The sequence below is a fragment of the Ornithodoros turicata genome, chromosome 6 (genome assembly GCF_037126465.1).
Source record: "Ornithodoros turicata isolate Travis chromosome 6, ASM3712646v1, whole genome shotgun sequence".
NCBI lineage: Eukaryota > Metazoa > Arthropoda > Arachnida > Ixodida > Argasidae > Ornithodoros > Ornithodoros turicata.
This window is the reverse complement of record NC_088206.1, coordinates 39,011,619-39,020,914: the sequence shown is the minus strand read 5'-3', so window position 1 is coordinate 39,020,914 and position 9,296 is coordinate 39,011,619. Positions and strand designations below refer to the sequence as shown.

Sequence of the window (9,296 nt, the reverse complement as noted above, 5' to 3'; positions counted from 1 at the left end):
TACGTACGATTTATCAATGTGCAACAGCGTCGACGATGGTATGTAACGATGAGAGACGTAAAACGAAATACAAATCACATTTTAAACTTTTTGTGAGATTCTGTGCATTTTCCAGAAGCTTTCTTTGAATCACACACTCCCATGTCACGCTGCGTTGTGTGGCACGCTACAAACTACTGCATTTTATGTCTAACATCTGGATATTGTTTGTAATGAGCACCGTCGTACAAAAACATGCACATGAAAGCTCCAGTAGCCATGTGGTTGCACACTATGCAGACGCAAAAGAAGTACCAGAGCCCATATTGCCTCTTAGAAATGGTGTTTTTAGAAATGTGGTGTCTGAAGAGTTAGGGCATAGCATAAATCCTAGAAATCAGGTGCACCTTATCCTTCTGTAGAGTGCTCTTTCAATTCACAATGCAGCCCATGGGGTGTAAAAGTGTGTCGTCCTGGGTGACATCACTGGCCAGCCTTGGAATTAATTCCGTGCTCAGGAATTATTGTACAAATCGCTTTGTATGTAGGACATGATAAGCAATATGTAAGTTGCAACCTTGCCTGCAGCATTCTCGATTGCCTCTTACCTTTACAGTTAGAGACACGTTACCAAACCATTTGTAAAGGGTACTCCTACAGGGTCCGCGTAACTTGATTTTTGATAAGATTTATAAAAAAAATAAGTATACAGTAAGTAATATAAAATGTATATGAAATAAAAAATAAAACTTATAAAAATAAAAGAAAAGGCTTCATGGAAGCAATCCGTTAGCATACCCATTACACATAAAGTACAATTATATATGCTTGGACATCATCTAATTAATCTTCTGAACCATATGTGTGGCTGCATACGAAATTTTTTAAGCACATGCTCTACCTTCCTATTCCTACATGTGCACACGAATAACAGTGAATATATGTGAAGTGGCAAAAAGCAACGCTAGACTCTACCATCATTGTGCACCTTTAACTTTTCCGCATTTATGTCTGGTAAACAGGGAATATCTCACTAGAAAAGAAGACATTTGTGCATTGTTTGGCAAGCAAATATATATATTTATTTACATTTTCCATCAATCAACAATGTTGTGACTTGGTGCAAATATTAATGTCAACAAGGAAAGTACTTACAAATTATTCCTATGTGCTCAAATGTGGATATGACAATTATACCTCAGCACAGCACAGTTTCAAAATTAACAAACTGCACAGCACCAGCAATCTTAAAGTATCTCAAGAGGGGAATCACATAAAGCTCCAATAATAGACTGTGTAAACAAAGCTCCAAAAAACAAAGTACTTCAAGAAAAATCTGAATAATCGGTTGCCGTTGTGATATGTACTACTATGCACAGTTCATGAATGGAACATGTTACCTCATTGCATTTCCTCCATGTGAGCACTAGAACAGGCAGCTTTTTAGGTCGTTCTTTTCGTGTTTTTCTATTGTCTTTTTCGTTTTCTGTTTTTGCAGTAGCAATCATGGCCATAGTGGAACACGAGCAGCCAAGGGCAGGATGAGACATCTACAGTGCGACTGCTAGCTCTAAACTGATATATTTATTAGCAGACTCTGGAATATACACATATATGCTGTTAAGCAACTGACAATTTAACCAATAGAATAACAGACAAGAAAAAAGGGTTATATATCTCCCCCTCTCCTCATTCTATTTCACAGGCAGCCCTAGTATCATTCTGAGTGTGCCCGTGCGTTCCCTTTGAGATAACGTATCTCGGAGAGAAGCTAATCCAACAGTGAACTGCTTACAGGTGCAACTGTCTTGGATTTCTCAAACCAGTTGTTATTTAACCGCTGCCTTGAGCTGTGTGTTCTGGAAATTTAGGCAGCATCCAGAGTCCCTGCAATGTGTTGCCATGTTTCTCGAGGGCATCAAAAGTCTGCCCTTGGCTGCCTGTGTTTCACTATGGCTCTCAGATACAAACTACCCCATTTCAACACAGTAGAAAACACAGATTTGTAAATAGCATCTGTTGATTGCACTGTACATACCCCCCATATAAAGGATCATAGTGGATACTACATCTTGTGCGATAATGTCAGGAACACAAAAAAGCTCGATTTGAAACCACTCTTACGTCGTAGTAGTACTATTTGTGTGAAGCTACGCAATTCCTGTCCTGCAAATAATTTAAACCATATGGTTCATCTGCCAGCGTGATGATCCCCTGAAAAGCAATTCACACTTGGCGGGAACTACCGGTTCTGAAACCTATCCCTGACATGTGTAGCCATCAGGGAGGAAACCCAAGGGCTGCGGCGGAAAAGACAAACACACATGGGCTGTGTTCTCACTGTGTATCAGCTGCTCTGGCTACTAAGAAGAACATGTTCCAAATTAATATAACATGGCCAGTGGCGTAGCCAGACCTCCAAGGTAGGGGGGGCTCGATATGAAAACTCGCCCCCGCCCCCATATACTTGGGGCACACTGCAAAGTGCGGACGAAAAAAAAAAGGAACGAAAATAGTTGATTTGGACGTTCACAATACGATTACATGTAAAGGCTGTCATGACCATTGAGGTAGTGTCACGAGATTTGAAAAGCTCATACTTTGAAAACCATTCAAGAGCGCTGCTTAGATAGACGCCATGAACTGCAAGAACCTTCGCGATCGTCACTCTGGTCTCCCCTCACACCCCCATATATTATGTTCTCCTCGGATTTGCACGATTTGCATGGGTCGGTCCGTGGCAGGTAGGGGGGGCTCGAGCCCCCCCTAGCCCCCCCGTGGCTACGCCACTGAACATGGCTTGACATGATACGCCGGCAAAAGCTAACCAATAAAATTAGTAGTTAAATGTACAATACGTAAACACTTGCCATAACATGACAGTTTCCTTCCTGCATTCATGCGCTACCATTCAACCCACATAAGCAGTGTACTGAATTTTTTTATAGCATTACACGTCGTTTCACAGAACTTGAACAAGATTATATAGCACACGATAAAAGTAGAGTGAACATAATGTGCAGAAAAAATGGCTAGGAAGCAAGCGAGCTGGTGAAGATGATGCACATGTAAAACCCCGAGACTAGGGAACACAAAGGGACGTGTCTGTGTCTGTCCCTTCGTGTTCCCTAGTCTTGGGGGTTTTACATCATGCATAATGTGCAGCTTTCCATTCACGCTTAATGGCCGTAGCAGTAATGCATGAAGGCCACTGCTAAGTTGTGTTGAGAAACACCACTTTATGTTTTTCATGTCTAAATGAAACGTACCTGACTTGATCCAAATTAACCGTTCTGAGTCTGGAACACATAAAGAGAAAAACGCAACACACGCCACAACATTAACAGATAAGCAAATGAGCTGTGGCGAGCTCCACCTTGGGACAAAGTCAACAAGTAATTCACCAAAAGTCAATGAGCGCCTGAAATGTATCATCTCTGACTGGTAGCAGGAAGGTCCACGTTCAATTCCTGGTGCTAGCACTGACTGGCTTTTTCATGAATTATTTGTTGAAGTTTCGATGTGCTTGAGAACCATTCGTCAACCATTGTATCCTCATGAGGTGATGAGGGTTTGTCATCCCGAACAGACTCCTTTTCTGGCATGTGTCCTTATGGATGCTCATCACTGCAGAAAAAAAAAGCATTTAATGACAAGAAATGGATATTCGTATTTACTGTATAATGATTGTGCACAACAGAAAGAAGACTTTCGCACAGAAGGCTGTGCTTCTTCAGGTCTAACATCAAGTTACAAAATTCCAGAATATATGACATGTTGTAAGGTAGAGAATAAGTAGAGTTATTGAGTTGTCGAGTCGAGTTGAGGGGGGAGTTGTATCCCCTTTTTATTTTATTACATATGATTGCATAATTATTTTTATGTCTGTACCAACCCTCGCTCTCTACATTACAACATGTTTTATATATTCCGGGATTTTGTAACTTCATGTTAGACATTAACAAGAGCAGCCTTGTGCACGAACGTCTCGCCTCATTAAAATTTAGATGCTCTCAACAGTCTTCTTTCTGTTGTGAATCTCTATCGCAGCATACCTGCACATTGCTGTTCTACGTACTGTGACTTTGCAGTAAGAGTATGGACTTTGGGTAAAAAGACTACACAGCACTGCTCAGGTATTTTTGCCTATCGAACAGTATGTATGTATGCAGTATGCACACAGTATTTGTGCACCGGACCCACTAAAAATGTAGTGAATGTGGCATTGCCCACGGTAATGCACCAAGTTGAACACCATTATTGTAGAATCCAGGTATTTTAGCTTACATGTCAAGCCAGTACCACATCCAGTGTGAAGTTGTGACAAATAAATAGTTTCCATGTTTCTTAGCTCTCAGAACACAGACAGTGAATTAATAAGAGTAGACAATGTTAACATGAATTCTGGGCTATTCTTCAATTAAAGGTTCACAGATAGTAAAGGCACCTTCCTCAATGGACATCGATGACACTGAAAATTCTAAAACGTTATCAGAGGCGACATCAGCTTCGGTGTGGCAAAGGATTGTATGTCCAACAGTAATCCAGCTAACAGTAACAAAAATGTGCAAAAGGCAAATTAACTGAACTAATGTAACGTACCTTCTATATCAGACAGTGAAGCTTGTAACACCCCGTCCACAGGAACCAGTGTCCAGACAGCAAAAGTGCTTGAACTGGGAGATAGCAGCTAATCGGGATGGCGACCTTTGTTTTCCACCCTGAAAGCACAGGTTGTAACTTTGAGGGCAGATTTAAAAGTGGTGTCAAGATGTCTGCATGCGAGCGCCCATGAAAAGTTGAACATAGGTGAATACTCAAATTATAACATCACATTGTCATACCTATTGGTGGAGGTAGACTGCAACTAACGTGTCAGCCATTTCTTCCTGCACCAGATACAAGCCAGATCATGCTTCATTTCCGCCTTCAGCGTGCACCTGTGGTAATTCAGAAGTTAGATTATCAATACTATTGTGTTGCTAATCGTGGTTATATCAGAGTAAGCGCAGTCGGACAGCTGCACAACCGATTCATTAAGTTTGCTATTTTTTATATCTGAACCTCAACTTACCTTTTTTGCTCTCGTTTTTTGTCTTGATCCACCATAACACGTTCAAAACGTTGTGCGTCGGGCACCTGAGATTTTCATCAGACGATTTCGTGCCGAGACTCCAAAGTGCCTCTGGAGACGCGCGTAACCTAGGATAACGTTCGTGGACGAAATCCTTGCAGTGGAAATTAGCAGGCACCACTGTCAGCCAAGAGCTTCGCACTTTTGGCAGCTTATAATATAGGTAACACTTGAATGCTCCGATGAATTGTTCTAACAGCGTAGCACCGTCGTATCTTCGACAACTTCGCCGTGGCATATTACGTATCATATCGCTCCAGCCCATAAAAGGCAAGGTCAGAACAAGGAAGTGCACTTTCCAAACGACGCCGTGCCAAAAAAAAAAATATTCACATGCTTTGTTTCTGGCTTAGCAACAACATAACAGCTGTTCGCTTATGTACGATGCACAGAGGACGAAACGAAAGAAGCCAAGCGGCCAAGCCAAGAGTCCATGCCAAGCCAAAGACAGATAAACCGAGAGCAGTGACGTCGGTGCGCCCGTGCGCAGGGTTTGCCGACGGTCTGACGGCCTGCGTGGGAACTAAAAAAACTGTTTTCTAAAAAACTACGAACAGTTGGAGCAAGATATTTCGCACACATATTCGGTGTTCGGTAATGAACACACAGCGCGAGTATCGCTCAGTTCTGCGGCACTTCAAAATCGGCATATCTGACCTTTAAGGTGTGATGCATTCTGGTCATAGCTAATATTATACATGCCTGAAATTACATGACGTAACTTTTTGTTGCCCAATATTAGCAGCTATGTTCAGTTTGGATTGGCGTCGTGCGAGAAATATTACTCCACCTTCATTTATTCAATACCTCCATAAATTAATGTGAATATAACTGCGACAGTATCAAATCGGAATACACGCTAGGTTCGCTGGAATCAAAGAGCAAGAAATGTTGCCTGCTGTCCACTGCTGAGCGTCGTCTGCTACACTAACTGCACCGCCGCGACCAAGGCAGAAAGCGCCATGAATATTGACAATAGCGTCACACTCATCATCATCATCATTCGCTCGCCTGTGCCGGCGTGCTTCCTCCAGTGGCACTTTCCGTTGTGCAGTTCCAAGTTTGAAGGTGGGCTTATTAAATGTGCACGAAGTTGCCGTGATGCCGAAAGTCAAGGGTAAAAAGTGTGTGTACATGAAGGCACTACACGGGCTCCATGCGATGTCGGCTGACGCCCTGAATACTCTACGCAAGCAACACGAGTGTCGTGCGTCTTGTTCACCGGATCAAGATCAAGACCTTTGTGTACATGTTGAGTGAAAGTGATGAGAATTGTGTTCTCAGCAGTCCCTCCAGTCAGCCAGCCATCGCCGAGGAGATTGAGGAAACTTATTCGTCCACGTCAAAGAGTGCTGAACAACAACTTGATTGTGGGATGATGAATGGCGTCCGAACAGTTTGCTGCTCAACAGTTTGAAACACAAAGTACTCAATGTGATTTCCAAGGCAGAAGAGAATCGAGCCCGGCCGAACATGGCACGTTCACGCCAATAAATGAAGAACCGCATATTTTGACTTCTTTGAGGAAGTGGGCCGTTGAGTGTACGCCTTTTTTGTACCACTTATCAATTGCATAATTGATACAAAAAAGGCCACGCTTCCGGTTTTCAACAAATCAGGGGCGGGAACGCTGTCATTCGGGATTAGCAGGCTATGAGGTAAATTTCGTTTTTAAGAGTGTGCTGGTAAGAATCTTGTGTCAGATTTACTTCAGTCTGCTCGAGACAAATTATTGTTGATATAATATCGTAATCATATTCTGATCCGATGTCTGTGAATAGTGGATTGAATTTTTCGCAAAATTCAGTTGGAGCCTGTCTAGGCAAGGGAGCGTGCTATCAAGCGAAGTTTGTACCGTAAAAGTTGATTTGAAAAATTCCTTTGTTACACTCTAAAGACAGAACTTCACCACATAACACGCTCTGCGCCAACCATGGCCACGAACGATAGGGCTAGCCTCTAATTCCAAGAGAGGAGGGCGTACGCCTTTTTGTGTCAATTATCATATATCCAAACTTACACAAAAAGGCGTACGTACCGCTCTGTCCTCGAGTCAGAAGCGACAACTCTATCATTCGTAGCAATGGTTGGCGCAGAGCGTGCTACGCGGGTAAGGGAGATTTTTCGAGAGCGGAAGGGAATATGTCTACCAAGACGTGGCAAACGTCAAATGAAACTCAACAGTGTCGACCCTGTGTTCCTTTCTACTGTGCTTTTTTGTGTGAAATTTTTTATTTGGAGTGTTGTTACGCGTACCAATAAAAGAGAGAATGCTATCTTGGACTGTAGAGTTTTAGAGAAGCAAATGACGTAGGGTACCGTCATGGGGTGGTCACTTTCCGACACTCTTAGAAATGAACTTCACCGCATAGCACGCTACTAGCCAACCAACATATCGAACGATATCGTTATGAATATATTTATATATGAAATATATTATTATGAAAACGGGAAGCGTACGCCTTTTCTGTGACAATTATGAACATCATAAGTGTCACAAAAAAGGCGTACGCCTCCCGTTTTCAACAAATCAGGGCAGATAACGATATCATCTGAGAATATGGCCGGCTAGAAGCGTGCTATGCGGTGAAGATCATTTTTAAGAGTGTATATCTGTAAATGTGTTCTTATATGCTCACATAATTTCAACTTCTTTTTTTGTTTTAGCGAGCTGTGATAAACAAGCTACAGTGCGTTCTGCACTATGTTACAGTTACTTGATTGAAGTGCTCCTTATGATTACAATCTCTAAGTACTTTCTTTATTTATTTATTTATTTATTCATGTAAGCACAAGCTGTGATATTTACTCATCCATGAAGTTTATAGAAGTATGCCACAAGGCTATAGTGACGTTCCTAGGAATGTGATTTCATGTGTTTGCTGAATAAATTTGACTACATTCATTAAAGACTTTTGGTGTGTCTTGTACTACCAGTTATATTGCAGACATTACAACATTATACACAGAAACATGATTGTCTGGGAGTATTCCGATCGGCAATTGTGCTTTGTTTCAGGATAAGTGAGCTCGTGTATATAAGGAGTAATACTAGAGCATACTTCCTCGAATAACCTAGGTGTAGTTCAGTGGAGCCAGCATGTAATTCGGCAACATACATCGCTTGATAGTCACAGTAAATCACATTTGTGAGGGTGGGCTAGGATGACCGTACAACATCCTTGAAACGTCAGTAAGGACATGCATTGGACTGACCTGGGGCATCTATAGATGCAACTTTGGCAGTAAATTTGACGACCACGAGACGTCATAGGGATTTTTGTGGACATCCCTAGGATGTCCAGATGTCGCAAAACGAACGTCCACAGGATGTTCTTGGAACGTTGGTGGTTGTCTGGGGTACGTGTGGAATACTTCGCTACTGTGTGCACGGGATGTTTTGTATGATTGTGTCGACACTGGATATCACTTTCAATGTATGCATTTTCGGAATAAAATAGATACATATATAGTTTTGCAGTACTTCATTTCGTGTATTTTATGCGTGTTGCGATTGAGTGAACAATAGAACGGAGAAATTCAACTTCGCTCAAGTCACAGAAAGTCCACAAAAAGTCTTCGCATCATACGGGGATGGCGTTATAATCTTGCTTCAGTAAATCATGTATCTTCCTCGATTAAGAAGAATATACCGAGTGCCTCACGTAACGGTCGCCAAGCCTTTTAAAAAAGGAGGAAGGTAGTTTCGTGGGTGACGCCGACTCATTGATAGCTGAGTCACAACAAAGTCAACAGAGAAATTGAGATAACATATAACAAGACTTACACATGAAGGTCACACGAAATTTGTGTAAAGTATATGGAGAGTCTGCAGAAAGACCTGTTACCTTCCTGTGTAATTGTCAACAAGACTTAAAGTTCTATAAGTCAACATAAAATCAATATGTCAGGTTAATAGCAGGACAAGGCTAATAGAAAGTCTACTGAATGCCTGTGCTCTCTGTTGACTAAGTTCTGTAGAATGGAAACAAAAGGTCAACAGCCATTTTTGTAAGGGTTCAGAAGTCGTTGTATGGACTTAAACAGGCTGCCAGGGCATGGAACATGAAAGCCAATCAAGTACTACTTGGAGCGGGCTTCACACGGAGCCAGGCAGACCCCTGTTTGTACACCCAAGTAGTGAACGGATCCCGGCTATACGTACTTGTATACGTGGACGACA

The 9,296-nt window shown here is 42.0% G+C and overlaps 1 long non-coding RNA gene across 1 annotated transcript; it reads right to left on the bottom strand.

Annotated features, from left to right (window-relative positions):
- Nucleotides 1-1,094: 1,094 nt before the first annotated feature.
- Nucleotides 1,095-5,606, bottom strand: LOC135397878 (uncharacterized). Its single transcript, XR_010423831.1, has 4 exons — nucleotides 5,054-5,606; nucleotides 4,824-4,919; nucleotides 4,582-4,700; nucleotides 1,095-3,606 (listed from the first exon to the last, which is right to left on the bottom strand). It is a non-coding gene; the product is annotated as an uncharacterized LOC135397878 (long non-coding RNA).
- Nucleotides 5,607-9,296: the final 3,690 nt, after the last annotated feature.